This window comes from Lytechinus pictus, chromosome 7, assembly GCF_037042905.1.
Source record: "Lytechinus pictus isolate F3 Inbred chromosome 7, Lp3.0, whole genome shotgun sequence".
Lineage (NCBI taxonomy): Eukaryota > Metazoa > Echinodermata > Echinoidea > Temnopleuroida > Toxopneustidae > Lytechinus > Lytechinus pictus.
Window position 1 is genome coordinate 33,546,000 of NC_087251.1, and position 16,813 is coordinate 33,562,812.

Sequence of the window (16,813 nt, forward strand, 5' to 3'; positions counted from 1 at the left end):
AGAGAGTATCCAAATGCCTACTTGGATTTGTGTGTGCTCGTACATTGGGGGTACTAGTATTGTGTGTGTCTGAGCAGCACTAATATGTGTGTTTTGCACTACTCGCCCATCCATCCCTTTCCTTGGGAGTGTATAGCTTGTGTACATTTAGTGCCCGCCTACTGCCCACATAGTTCGCATCAACAAAGGGACCCGAAGGTCATTCCGGGCATCCCTAGCCCCAGCTAGGCTTAGGGGAGCTTTCGTGCACCCATTCATACTCCAACCCACAATTGTTACACCTTAATCAGCTCGTTCTATAGGGAGCAATAATTAGACTTGCAACCCCTTTCTCCTAGTTTCTCAATTCTTCAAGCATTTCTCATTCCCCTTCCCTTTTTTCTTTCTTCCATTTTCTCTATTCCCACCATCCCCTCTCCTCTTCTCTCTCTTTCCACACGATAGATATCTTTCCTCCATAGGCTTATTACTATCAATGTTCTTTATTATGACTCTTTTTTCCCTTCTTCCTTATCCCAGATTACCCACTTTCTTTGTATCTCTCCTGCAAGTGGAAGCATGTGCGTTATACCTTTTCACGTCTCCTGCTTTCAATTAAACAAATGCGCATAAAAATGGAACAGATTCGGCTCTGATTTGGTCTTACTTTTCCTCGTCCCTTCCGTCTTTACTCAAACCTAAGCCTCATTTCTGCATCATTTGCTAAGACTTAGAGAGAGGTTCACAGATGCGGCAGTAACACCGATGCTTCATTACCCGCGAACACTGCCCATTTTCTGACACCGAAGAAGGACAAAGCCTGAGTGTGAAAAAGGTCTCTTACAAAGAAGATCAAATGCATAATTATGGTGAAGGGGGAAATAGAATAAAAACCTCGGGATGAGAGGCGTAAGCGGCTATGGATCAATTGCGAGGTTTGGCCGTAAATAGCACGGGCTGTATAGCCTTCAGTTTGTGGTATTGAGAGTGTGAAAGAGGAGATGGCGAATTACAACTGAGAAAAGAATCCAGTAAAAAGTAGTAAAAAGGGAATATCAAAATTATATCACGCAATTTGGAATTATAAGACCCCTTGTGAAGAATACTTCACATTAAAATGAATCTCCAAGTTGAAGCGGAGTGGATAGGAGATGGATGTGTGTATGGAGAGAGCACAGGAAAAAATTACGAAAGAATAGAAAGATTGAACGAGATAGGAAAGGGACAGAAAAGCAGAGATCAATGGAAGGCTGATAATAAAAGATATAGGGAGAGAGAGAGAAGAGGGGGGGGGGTAAGAAAATAATAGTGAAGATAGTGAAACTTAAAAAGAACCAATAATCAATGGCATAGGCACCCTGCAGTCTTTGGGAGAAAAGAAGTATGGAAGCAAGATAGCAAATAGGGGAGATTCAGAGAGGATAGGAAAGGATGGAAAATGACAGGTAAAAGAAAAGACAAAATATGAAATGGAGAGAATTTATGAGAAAAATAGCCCACTTTCACTCAAGTTGTAACAAAAATATCAAGAATACCCTTGGTTAAAAAATACTAAGACACATGGATTGTCCTACATCTTTATTAGTTTCATGAGGCGGCGCGATAGCTCAGTTGGTAGAGCGGGGGTTTCGGATTCCGGTGACCCGGGTTTGATTCCCAAGTGGTGCGCTAGTGCCCTTTGGTAAGGCATTTATCCTCATTACCAGGTCCCTCGGAGAGGACCTTAAGCCGTTGGTCCTCTGGTTGCTTGCTCACAGGCATTCGTGCTTTCTTAGCAGTCAGGTAAAACAACCTCGGTATAACAACCTCGGTATGACATGCTCCATATGATCATGATTCCCTTCCAGACACATTATTTTCTCAGTAGAACCAAAGGTGAACTGAGGACACCCCAATAAAGCCCTTAATCCACAGTGGGCTTATCATCTCAGATTAATTTAACTGATAAAACAAACACTTGAGAGTCTCAAGGTCTCCTGAGGACAAGGTTGGACAACATGAGAGATGTTTCTTCAGCGCTTGACTGGGCCTAATGATGGCTGGGTCACTGGTAAACTGTTTAACCCAATAATGGATCCATAATCCCACTTCCCAGGGGTGGGCTGGATCAATAAGGGTACAGGGAGCATTATGCAAAAAGGAATTATAGTTTACATAATTACATCATTAATGGAATGTAATCTATGGGTAGACATTGAAGAGTCCATTGTCCCAGTGGTTATGTGCAGGGTATGACTATAGGTGGTTTCAGACCGCCTCGAAGTTCGCCAGTTCCAGGTATTCTCTGATCGGGAAATTTACCCCGATCAGAAAATACCAGGTATTTTGGCGGTCTGAAAGCAAACTACGCGTAATATCCCCGAAAGAAAATACCCGATAAATAGTAGGTACTTGGCGAAATTACGAGAACTTTCGCGGGGATTTTTCCAAGGTCGTGGGTATTTTGGCGGTCTGAAAGCAAATTACGGGAACTTTTAGCCCAGCGTGTCGTTGGGTGCGGCGCCGTGCATGGGTTGCTGCTGGGCTAGTGATTTTGAATTTCGCGCCTTGCTGCTTATCAGACCATACTGCGCATGCTCGTAACTTCAGGAACTTATCCCGAAGGGTATGTTTCAGGGCGGTGTGAATGCAGGAATAATTAATGGGTATTTTTCAGCCTAAAAAAGTTCTCGTAATTTAACGGGGATTCTTGTGATCGAGGCGGTTTGAAACCACCTTATGAGCAATATAGTAGGTTCCTGAAAGAGATGTTAGTTCATGGGGAAATCAAATTATTAAATACTAATATGGGAATCAGTTGTCAATGGTAAACGCTACGGTAATGAATTACAGAATGTGCCCTATTTCAACCTAAAATATTTTCAATTTAATTTGATTTGTTTTCACTTAATCAAGGAAGAATTGCCTAATATATCATACAATAATGAGTGAAAAGCACCAAGTTGCTATTATCTGTGATTACATACACCATTCAACAGTTTTCATTCAATGCAAGAATATATTTAAACAAATTACTCTTGGAATTTCTTGTTTTTCTGAGCTTGAAAGAAAATATGATTAGACAATAAAACATTGCATTACATAGAATATTGCAGTAAAGTTCTTTGAAAAATGAAAGCAGTTACAGGGTTATTCCATCAAACACATTTAGTATTGTTTGTTAAGAGGTCAGGGATGGTAAATAATGACACATCATAAGTGGTTGGAAAGCACACTTGGAAAAAATGGACAAAGGAGCTTGCTGTCTATAATGAAAAGAAATGGGTGGCAGAGGAGAAAAACATTATTGATTCACTCTGTGGTTTATTTTGAACCAACCAAAGAGCTTTCTCAGACCATGCCACTCAGCGATTTCATAACACCATTCATTACATAACCAACCTTCAATTAATGGCACCAGACAACTCATCCACCCTCAATTGGATTGTTCACTCTCCTTTTCATTCTATTCTGCTACTTCCAGCTTTCTATTTCAAACACCTCATGTTACTGTGTTCTAGCTCATCTCCAGTAATAGAGGAAACCTGTACATAAAGACCATCACAGGAATCACGAAAGGTGGTCTTTATGAGCGAGGCCCCAGTTGCATACAAGTTTCTATTCATTATGGTAACTTTGCCTTCCAACGGTAACTACCATAGTAACATGACCCAACAGCCAATCAGAATCAAGGATTTCATGAAAGATACCACTGGTCGGCAAAGTTACTATAATAGTATTTATTATGCAACAGGTTACGGGCTGGCTCCTGTGACACATGTTTCAATGGGGAGAAATTATAATCTGAGATACCAAAATTGTAGTCTTTTTAGGCAGGTGGTTTTTCTATACAGGTCATCACTAATTCAGCTTCGACTGTGAGAACATTCAACTATTTTAATATCATTTTCCCCTACTATCCCGCACCACTTCCAGTGAAATATATATGATTCAAATAATTCCATATAATTTTTTTTTCACAAAATCTTAATTTTAACATGATCATATTCTTGCAAAGTTGCTCTATCACACTGCCCTAATATTATTGCTCAGGACAATTCTCTTGCTCTCTTCTTCCTTTAGCCTTGTGACCTAACAACATGTTATGTAATCCATTTCCCTGACCAGAAGTAAGAGGGCTTCCTTCTTTATTCGTTGACAAACAGTCTTGGTTTCCTCCCGACCTCTTATATGTAACCCTCCACTTTGTCTCAGAATTGCAAAGCCACATTCAATAAAAGACTGTTAAGTGATTGTCTCCACCCATTTCGGTCAAAACTGCCACACAACAAAAAACACTTTCCTACTCATATTCATGGTTAAAAGTGAAAACATTAACATGTGATTGGCGGCATTGGCCATGTTGGTCTTTATCATACAAGGAATTATTACATGTGTAAACCATTAAAATAGAAGAATTCCCATTCTTCAAAATAACAATATTACATAGAAGTTGACTAGTTTATTCATTTTAGGTGAGAAATGGAAAAAAAACACTTATTCTTTTAAGAATTTACTCAATTTCAACAGAATTTAGGGGAAATACCTCCTTGTCACACGGCAACCATGAAACCATCCCTAACGATATCAACAGCATGCTTCAGTTTTATCCATGAACCCCCTAAATTCTAGACCATAAATGCATATTCATTTAAACCTGCCACAATTATGTTCATGAATTAATGTAATGTTAACCTACCCTCATTTCTACCCTTAAAGGTAAATTCCAGTTCTGGTAACGATCTCAAAATGACTTTTTACATAATCTAATATAATGACCACCCAAGTGTCTGTTTGTATGAATAAAAAATATGTGCCAAAGGATTCTGGAAGAAATTGTGTAATTGCTGAGAAATAAGCAAAATAAGCGCGGATTCGGTCACTTCCGTCGGGTCTTTATTCCAGCAATAATAATACACTGTCCCACGTGTGCCTATCTGTGTTGGCGATCTTCAGTGTGATCGTATTTCAGCTTAGATTTTATGATTTCACAAAGTTCAGTTTATGTAACTGTACCAGATCTAGATCCACGATGATGAATCCAACCCAAATAAAAACTTGTTTTTATAAGAAAAAGAAAAATCAGACAAGTTGATAGGTGAAAGTTTGAACAATATTGGACAAACAACAAGAAATTTATGAATTTTTAAAAGTTGTAAATATTGGTAATCACTATACCCATGGAGACTTCAAATTGGCCGCATATGGGATGTCATAGTGATGTAAGGAAAGGACTACTCTTCCATGTACTCCAATACATATTATGGCTAAAATGTAATTTTTCCCAAAAGTTTTATATCAAATTATGGTTTTCTTTCATGAGGACATAAAAACAATATACTACCTGGGTTATATTTAGATTACTGCCCCAGGGGAATGGGTACTTAGGAGAAAACCACAAATCCCTGATGATAAAGTACATGGCCTATGGGAAAGTTGTCCTTGCCCCTTGTCATAATTTACTTATCCAGTTGCCAATTTGAAATCTACATACTATTAGTGATCTCAATTTTAAAGCAGCTATAACTTTCTTAGTGCTTGTCCGATTTCTTTCAAACTTTCACTATTCTGTTAAGTTTATTTTTCTCCTTCCCAACAAAACATTTTATGGCCAAGGCTGGATTCCCCTTTAACCTTGGTTTTACAGACTTTCTCACGAAATTAGTGTTTTACTGCAACTACTGTAATTTAGCTTTAACATGATATTTTTATAACACCTGCCTGCATTAAAATGAATTAACTATGTCCTTGTTAGGGATCTTATGTAATCTGCAATTAGTTTTAGATTACTAACATGAACTATGTGATGGTATGGAAATGCCTGCCCAGCCCATAAAAGGCTGTTATGAAGTAACATCACATAACACCTGTAAAATCTTAGCTCAGGGTAATTGGCCAGGAGGTGAAAATATAGTGGATAAGTTATATTCATGTTTGAATCGATTTTCAAACATTTTATAATTGAAATGTGAACCAATATGTCATCTTGACAACGTTTAACAATGTTTATCAACTACAATGTAATGAAAGCCAATAATTTTATGTCCAAGCAAAGTTAAAGTCATTCTCCATATCTGTATTAATTGTAATGTAATTTAGCATAACAGGTCTAATTATTGATGTAAATAACAAATTGGATGCTGGTTCAATTATAAACAAAAAATTAAATTAATTTCATTTTGTTTTATTTTCATTTCCGACATATGCAATATATTATTTTTTATATTATATTGAACATCATAAATTTAAATTAAATTTTAACAATATAATCAGGTACTACAGGTTGGTAATAGAAGGGTTGCTGAAACAAAGCCTTCAAAATATAAGAATCAATAAAGTGCCAATATATTAAAACAATATATTATATTATAATTATCATTATTGTTGTTATTAAAATTATATACACCCAGCAAAGAAAAGGAAACAAACAGTTTTGGTGTAAAAACATATCAAATAAAAATCAATCAATATCTGTCCTTAGTTTTTGCATTGTTTTATCTAGTACAGCGACTCTTAATGACACCTCTAGGGTGATTCATTTCACACCTCACCATTCCTGGCTTATGTTGACCATGTTTTGTTAATTTCTAAAACTCGCTCATGCTATGTGAATTGGGGCTATTATTATTAATTTCTCTGCCGCTTCGGGGTATGGTCTATGCCAAGTGACCGGAAACCTCTGCTCTTGGCCAGCCAGCGAGGGAGCGCAGGAGGCGACCCTGAGAGCTGTCATAACCTGATGGCTTCACAAAGGTTTCTATCGAAGGCATTATGTACAATGCTCAGCAGAAGATGTGCTTCTGTCTTCATAAGCAATAAGCACCATTATGACCTTGAATATATTATCTGCTGAGAGCCAAAGTGAAATTAACTCCCTTCAATTATTCCAATAAATTGATTTTACAATAAAGAGTTGATGGGAGCTTTGAATAACATAGTAATGATGGGTTTGCAGCCAATATCCAAGATTGTCTATTACTAAGTAACAAATTCAGTCAGGTATCACTTAGGTTTATTGCAATTTGGTCCAAATATCATGTGGTCTAATATCTACTTATGATAACTCATGCATATTATCAAAAAAATCAAATAAGTTTATTTGTTTCCATCTAGATTTTTATCATTTCGTCTATTTCTTGTGGTTCTAAAGGCATAGCATTACTGAAAATAAGATGAATTATAAACAAACTGGGTGCTTATTAGAAGATGAGGATTCATTTTCCACCCGGGTTCTATTTTCCACCCGTGTACTAAATGGATATTTGGTAGGATGCTAAAGCCTGTATGTCGTATGCCTAACAATTGAATTTTGAAACAGAATCCTCCACAGGGAGTGGAGAAAGTGCATACATCATGTGTGGGCATGCCAGGGTCCGATGACCGGGGTAATGAATCATATATCTGTAAAATGATTTGAGACACTGTTCCACTGTATTAAGCACTACGTAATAGAGGAATATTGTTGTTGCATCAGCAAAGGGTTACACCAGCTATGGAAGCATAAACCTAGTACATACCTCTTAGATAACAGCACAATGCTTTTTACAAGGAAGGAAACGGCAACCTGAAGAACATTTCCTAATTTTCAAGGATATATGAGGTTGATTAATAATGATTAAAGGTTCTATGTCTTGAATTTGATTGATTATCAAAGGATATATCTTGAGATTGCCAAAGGTAATATATCTTGTTGTTTTTTTCTTATTCACTCATCAAATGCTATCTTCATAATGGGAGTATCATATACCTAAAAGATGAGATATCCAACCATTTGTGGTCATGATCATTATTTATAGAAGGATCTGCCAGGAAGTGTGGTGAATTCAGAATGTATATATGTAATATTTTGAGATACCATCTTATTTGATAAGGATTTAATAATGATTAGTCTAAAGAATGGTTCCCTTGTTGCCTGTAAAACTATCATCCATTTTCATGTAAACTTATAAAACTTTTCTTCAAACTTTTGAAATGAAGAAATGATGGGATTAATCATTTCAAAGAATTTGTGCCGTTTCATTTTCAAAACGTTAATGAACAGACTGAAATGTATAAAAGGCCAAATGGTTCAGCCTGATATCATATAGATTGACCAATAGTCATAGCAATGGAATAGCAATCACAATAATAAATGCTAAGCTTTGTTAATTTTATATCATGCATGGATGAAACTTTGTAATGTTACATAGAGATGCAAGGCTGTAATCACTGAAATGTAAAATGGATGAAAATTGTTAATATACCGAATGGATAAACTTTCTGATGCAATGGATTCATCAAGTTTGTGATGTGACCGATGAATAAAGCTTTGTGATACAATACAAGGATACAAACTTCAGGATTATTTGGATGGATAGAGCTCTTCGATGTGCAAATTGTGATGTAATAAATGGATAAAACTTCAAATTGTTTTAAACCCCTTTCATAAACCCAATTATGCGGCTAATAGCAGCATAATTTGGTCGTAAAATCGGTGGAGGACCTGAGTTATCCGCATTGTTTTGATGCTGCAATTATCCGCATAATAGCGGCATCGGGACCAGATTTAGACTTTATGAACGCAATTCCAAAGTAATGCGGATAATTGCCATGGTGCGGTCACAAGGTCACCCTTTTCCAACACAACCGCATCGGAGGGGGTGTTGCCATGACGATTATCCGCCTTTTTCAGGACGGGCGCTCGTAAAAATAGTGCGGATTATTTTCGGAGTTTGTGAACGCAATTTTTATTGAATTATCCGCATTACTCTTAGGCGGCTAATTGGAGGATGGGTTTATGAAAGGGGTATTATACAGGTCCACGTGCAATTAAACTAAAGAAAGATTATTCCTTAAAAAACCAGCCCTTCTTCAGGGCACAGAACCAGCCAGCGACTTAGCCTTCTTTGTGAATTAAAGAAGGAGCTGAAAAACAATGACAAGGTTATGGCATTCTGGGAATCGCTGATTGAAAACAGTGACCCTGTCTTGGCCGAGGCACTAATGGGACCAAGAAGCAACGGGAGGTAGCTTGTTACCACAACTAAACTGAAAGATGTAGGGACGAGAAATATCGTTACCCCTCACATTTCTACTATTCTTATCTGATGAAACTTGTCAACTATCAATGAAAGATTAAAAAAGAAAAGAAAGCTGATCATTCTTTTTTTTTCTCAAGAAAGTGAGGACCCACACATTAAAAACATACCATTATCTTTGATATGAGAAATGGACTGATCTGGAACAAGTAAATCATGTGTCTCTTCTGTCTGAAGAGTCAAACATTCATTTTTGTTTTTAAAGGGGGAGAGGGGGCTCATCTTTAGTAAACTAATTTGTGTAGAAACAATGGAACTTTGATTCATGCAAATATGTGTGGTATCCATGTACATATTTAATGGCAGGAGCTGCTTGAAGAATCTACCAGAGAATTTTTGCAAATAACACGACATCTTACATGGATATGGGCATGGAATTTAGACAATATGCCTATTTCTTTTAATCACTCGTATGCCAATAATCCTTTCACTATATCCTACTCAATATACATAACTTTTACATAAAATGACTAATAGGGTCATTTTTCAACACAATCCACAAAAGGCTGCAATGTCATCATTTCTTTTAATTTTGCAATGAGAAAAGAACACCAAGTCAACATTTAATTTCTTCTTCTTCTTCTTTGCCATGGAGACCTTCAGAAGGTACATTTCATTTTGTTATATCTCGAACTAATTGCACGTTTTATACGAAATCAAACCTGGAAACTGCCCAACTGGCATAACTGTGGATGGCTTGACCGCTAGACAGGTCAACTTGCCCAAAATGGCTGAAAGATTTTAATGAGATTGACCTCATCTACAGATCAATTTTCCCTCATCTATCCCATAATTTTGATTGTGATGACAAATGAATGAGGTCTCATAGCGTTTTAATTTCTGAGAGAGAGAGAGAGAGAAAGAGAGAGGGGGGGGGGGGGGCTGTGTCTAACCTAGAAAAAGGTCAATGATTTCTGCATTTTTTGTATGATATCTTTTTAATGACTCTCAGTGGAGTCATTTGGCATAAATGAAACCATTCAGCAAACAAAACAGTGGTCATAAAACCAAAATTGTAAACAAAAATAGAAATAAAAAGAAACAGTAGTAGCAGTAAAATGGGGGAAAGAAATGAAAAGAAAAATATGGGGTAGAGGAAAGCAACAGGCAACTGATGTCCTTCTCTGCTATAGTTTTAAGTGAGGACAAATTGATTAAGCTAACAATAACAATATTTAGAAATATAGAAAGAAATAATACCTTGTCCAATTTTGAGGTTCTGCCACTGTACATTGTGGGAGAGTATATACCTAACTTCCAAATGATTTCTTTCCAATACAAAATGACAAAGTCCTTTCATGTACAAAGATTAATTATTCACTATAGGCATAATTCATAGAACTCATTTCCAGAAGAGTACCTGATAAAATGTTAATCATCTCCAAATATAAACTAGTCCAAACTTGAGAGGTTTGTATTAGCAGTTCTCTAAATGTGATAGATACAAAGTAATGGTATCGCAAACACCATCTTGTATTTAAAAAAGACAGAATGATTAATCAAAATCTGATAGCACAAATCACAAAATCAAGAAATATCTAAGATATTTTGCAATAGATGATTTTCACACATTTCCATAATCAGTGATAATCTTAATTATACAAGGAGAGAAGTAACATATTACACAGTGGCACCAAGAAACGAGGGACCTGCATTTAGTTGGTTGTTTGATGGCTTTATTATCAATCTATTGATTTTATCTCTTTAATTATATTGAAGCTATAAGTAAAGACCCTGATATATTTATTCTTCACACCTTTTGTGTGATTTAGGAGAATGATGTATGATGCGCTTCAACATCAAAGGAATCCTGGAAATAAAATTTACACAGGTGTCTTCAAACCCTCCAGGTGATCATTTTCTTTCCCCTTTTAAGGAAAGTTTATGAATATCCCCTAACGAATGACACCGCTCCCACCCCCCAAAAAAAAATGAAGCACAAGGAAATGGGAGATTTCAAATCTGTTATACAGACTGGGATGAGGATTTCAGCTTAGTTATTTGTCTAAAATGATACTATGAAATATTGAGAAAACAAAGAAAAAAAACAAAAGCATGAGGTTAATATAATAATTTGTGGTACAAACAATAGAAGACAGGGGAGGGGGGAGCTGGGGGGGGGGGGGGGAGAGAGAGAAAGAGAAAGAGGAAGAGAGATAGAACATAATGTGATTATAAGGGAGGAGGAGCACCTAACAGTCAATATACAGTGTCAAGATTGCCCTCTCCCACCCACCATCCTCCCAATGTTTAGTCAGGGAAGCTTGGGTTACATTCCTGTTGCCATGGTTACACGGAGGCAGATCTGAAACAGGAGCTCGGCGAGCAAACACCCCTGAGTTGGTACAGCAGTAACTTCTCCCCGCCAAGAGTGATCAAAATCAACTCCCTGTAAAAACTCCCCTTTCATGCCACAGTTTACATTTGGGCTACCCACAGATTTCCTTCTGTGTTCCCGTCACCCTGATGTATATACATACATACACCGGGGGCCCCCCAAAAGAAAAGTGCATGAATCTGATGTTGAATTTATTAATCACCCAAAATAAATGATTGAATTTCAGCCTCTCAAAGAGGGTTTGTAGGTAAATATGATGTGGGGGCACGAGGAATTATTGATACAATATGCAAAGGAGAGAGAGAGGATTACCACAAAGCTATTATGGCTATTGACTTCTGCACAATCATAAATCAGTCAGCTCAATGCCGAAAAGGAAATAAATTTATCCGTCTGACGCACCTGTATTCTAAGTAGTACTATTTAGACGCTGGGAATAAAGAAAGGCGTTGAATTGGATCAGAGAGGTATATAATCTTATTAAGATCTTATCACTGTAAATCATTCCCACCTGTAAAGAAATCTACCTTCCAATGAATACCGCAGAAGTCAAAAGGAAGAAAGAAAAGATTTTTTTTTACCCAAGTTGCCGCCATTAATAGCATCATATATCAAATCCCTTTTCATCGCAGGCTGACAGCTTCTGCAAAGCACCAAAAATGCTTTATGATTATTCCCCAGGAATAATAGCAAAAAGTCTGTGACATTTCGGTTAAAATGACATATTAGCAAGTGCGCCGAGGTAACCCGGTGGCCCTACCGTAAAGGGGGGCACCTGTACTTCTATAAGAAGGAGGCCCTTGCTCTGTGAACTTTGTTCCTCCCGCCCATTCAGCAGCAGCCAGGTGAGACCGATACACTTCCAATCAACTAAATACCTCTCATTTTCTGTGTGACTAGTGCCAAAGAAAAACCAGGGCTACATCAAACAAATATTTGGATTTTGAATGCGCAATTGTCCGCTGAGCCGAAGACTGAGCAGGTTCCATGACTGGTCTAGTTGTAAGAGAGAGAGAAAGAGAGCTACAGAGAACAAAAGAGGTGCGAAAGATACATGTTAACTGAATGCAAGCTGCACATGACCTAGAGAGGTGCTGTGTTAGGGACACCTCTTGTATGGCTAAAGGTGATGCAGCATTTAGCTAAACTTACATCAGTTTAGACAAGAGGCTCTCAAAAACTAATATTCCTCATAATCAAGAAGTATTCAAAATCGTATATCCTGCAATTTGTCTCAATAATTCAGAATTCATTACAAATTCTAATTCATATAGATCATTTAAAATTTCTTGTGCAAATCTTGAAGTGCCATAGTCAAAGAAGACTGACTAACCATAGACATACCACCTTGAGGTCTCTGGTCGAACCACCTTGAAAATTGTTTCATTCAGTCTGCAGCACCACGTCCAATGAAAGAAACAAACAAAATATCTCCCAATTGTGTAATATTATTGCGATAATTATGACATAATAACCTCTTTCCCAGGATAAACTTTTCGGCAATCCAAAATATTTGGTTCAGCAAAAATATTCATATTGGCAAAAAAGATCTTTAATCCGACCAAAATCCGGATGGGAACGCAGTTTGGATGGCCCAAACTTGGGGCAAGGAAGTGTTTCAAGCCTCTTTGTATCCCTTTTCATCTCTCTTTCACTTTATATCTATCTCCCATGTGTTCCCCATATCAATCTCTCTGTCTGGCTGACTTTGTGTTTTCTCTACCTTGTCTCTCACCCCTTCCCTCTCTCCCTTCTAAACTGTTCATCTGTCTGTTCATCTTATTCAGCTTCTCTCCATTCCTCTATCCAGTATTCATCTCTCTCTCTCTCTCTCTCATTGGTATTGTTCTCTCTCCTGCCCAACTTCCATTCATTTCTCCTTTCATGTCTTTCTCTCTCGATCTATAACTCTCACATGGTAGCGAGCAACCGAAGGCCATTGTCACGGCAAAGCCCACGACTGTCAAAGCAAGCCAGGGGATCATCCATTCACAGCAACGCCACGCTCTCCTATCGATGAGGTGTTAATAAAAACCCATGGAGGTGACACCCGTCCAAGCTCTGACGATACCTTTGCTTGTACACTCCAAGGCCATGCCCTGTCTCTGTTATTAATTTCCATTCATAGAAATATGGAAGGTAAAAGAATAGTACGACCGCAGGAGTTATGAAAACATGTAGTGATCCACCCATATCAACATCTATTGTCATGAATGATATATATTTTTGGTTAATATTAATTGTTACCCTTGGGTTTTGTTTCTTTCTAAGGAATATGAATATAGATATTAGGTGAGTAAGACACAGTTGAGGTGTTAGTGTGTTATTCAATGACGAAACAAATATTTTGATCAGGTAGGCGATATAGAAACACTATCCATAATTCTTGTTCAAAGAATTTTGTTCGTCATCTTCATCATTGCTATCACCACCATTATCATCATCATCATCATCACTATCATCATCCCCATCATCATCATCATCATCACCATCATCATCACCACCACCACCACCATCATCATCACCACCACCATCATCATCATCATCATCACCTTCATCATCACCACCACCACCACCATCATTAACGTCATCATTATTGTCATCATTACCATCCCCACCACTACCACTATCATCACCATTATTGCCATCACCATCACTGCAATCACCATCAACATCACTGTCATTGTCGTCATCATCATCCCCACCACCATCACCATCACCACCATGAAGTAGTGACTGACACATGTATATATTTAGTCTGAACCATGATTTTTTTTTAATATCTGTATCAATTAATTTTGACTACAAATTGCATTAGTTTTAATCAGATAAAAAAAAAAATCATAATTAGTCATGTTTTTTGTGATAGGATAATAACATTTGGCAATATCCAATATGTCACCATTTTCAATACAATTAGTAAGAAATCTGTTTTACTTCAATTTTCAAGGCTGTAAGTGAACTATAAAATGTTGATTATTGGGTGCAGTTGCAAGTGCATGCTGTAAAGAGTTTGTATCAATCCCTAGTTATGAATATATACATGACAATAAAGATAGACTAGAGAAGCCTGATATGTATCTCCAGTGGTTCTGCTGTAAGCAGGAAACATGAATTGATCAAGCGTATTCTATTTCATAATGTTTGCTCATTCGATACCCACAAAAGATTACTCATGGAACAACAGATTTTTTACTCCACTAAAAACAGCTCTCGGGAGGGCTTCAAACTTTGGTAAATGTAACAGTAGTGAGACAATTTGAATACTATTTTAAGGGTGCAGCAAAGAAAATAACAGAGTGGAAGAAAGCAATGTGGCTTCTGAATTGCTACTTCAGCTCCCGAAATATGTTGTTTCAATTCATCTTCATGTTATGACAATAGTTTGAAATTGAAATGCTTTTTGCTGGTGAAACAAACATTTTCATTTCACATTTAAGGATTTACAAAAATAGATCTCATACAATTGGGTAATTGCAGAAAAGGGTAAGGTAATACAAACTCTCTCTCCAGAATTCCTCCTTTCAATTGCACAAAATAAGACATTTGATAGGGAATGATTGTATATTTTCCACTGAAAAAAATCATTGTGATCTAGAAAGACAGATAGCTTGATACATAGAAATTAAAGCAACAAATTCCAAAGAAAATTACTTTTATGCATTGGGGGGGAGACAATTAAAAAAAAAAATTGATTCAAAAATTTATTAAACATACAAAAATAATCTGAGAAGGCTCACCAGATTGCATCAGATCGAACTCAAAGGACAAGTCATGAGCAAAAGTTCATTGTTTTGTTTCGTTTAAAAAACATTTGAAATTTGTTGTATACCCCATTATCTTAACAATGAGTGATAGCATGGACCAAGGTCCATGGTGATAGAGACCGCTTTGACATCCATGTTCAAGACAAATGCCAATGAAGTGGGAGAACCTTCATGTGTTATGGTGCTAAGGGGCCTTCGGGAAGTTTAAATATGAAAATACTTACCTGATTTTCTCATTTAGGAGATAACTGGATGTATCTATTTTATTTGCTAGTTTATTGTCAATTAAAACAATGACAAAAAATTTGTTCCTGTATAATTATAAATGAATAGAGAAATTGCTTTGCATTTTGACACATATAGGCCTGCATCTGTATCCTTTGTTCGTTGGGGGGGGGGCTGTAAAATTTAAATAAACAACACATTGGTCCCCCCCACCAACCCACTGTCCACAGCCCCACTCTTACTCCCAATCACCTCTTTATAATCCTCCATCACCCCTATGCCCCAGTACCCTTCCTCCTACTGTCTTCCTCTGTCTCTATGCATCATAACCTGTCTTGGCTGAGATCTGTCTGAACGGGGAAAGCCTTGTTTGGTGCTGTCAGCACTCAAATTGTCCCAATTTCCTGTCACAGGACCCGAGCTGATTGGGCTATATAAACTGTTTCATCTTGACGGGCGAGAGACACGGCTAACCCATCCCTCGCCAAGTCCTGTCCACCCCCATGCCAAAAGCCATTTGCAAGTCACAGAAAGATAATGCTCCTTGACTTGATTCTTACTACAGTAAGCTGTACTGACAGGCAGAGGCCTAACCCAATTCATGTCACCCCATCCACATTAAAAAAACCTAATAATAAAAATGAATAGATGAGTGAATGAATAAATGAATGAATGAATAAATAAATGAATAAATAGATAAATAATTTAATAAATAAATAATTAAATAAATATTGAGTGAATGAATGAATCAATAAATGAAGGAATTAATAAATGAGTGAATGAATGAATGAATAAATAAATAAATAAATGAATTTATTAATAAATATATAAATATTAAATGAATGAATAAATAAATACAGCAACTGATGAAGAACAGAGTATCCTTGCATCTGACACCCTCTTCTCTTTCATCTTGTGAAACACAAAGTGGAGCCCTAAACAAGTGTAAAAGTAACAACTAAAGGTGTTGCATTAACACCCATATGTGTTGAATTAACACTGGAGTAAAACAACTGGTGTACACCAATCTACGTAACAATTTTTGCTGAGAAGAATCAATTCACTTGAACTGCTGCCTCCAATTTCCATTTTTCTTAGGAACCCTTCCATCTGAGAGCTGCGTGAACTCTGTCCTACAAATCAACCTGAGCATTTATCCATTTCATATCTGCGTGTCGATAAAGCTCTGACAAACTACCGCTGCATTCACACATTCTCCCGGTGATGCTAAAATCTTTTGTTACGTACCAATCAGCAGAATTAAACACCCCACTAAAATGCATAGAGGAGAAAGGGAGAAGATACTAATGACGGAAGAAATATGGGCCCATCCACGGGATGAAAGTAGATATTACCGAGCTCTCGGGAGACTTGTGTAAGTCGTAAAGTGCGCAGTAGCACTTTTCAAACTTCACCCATACGACCCAACCTCACAAATCACATCATGG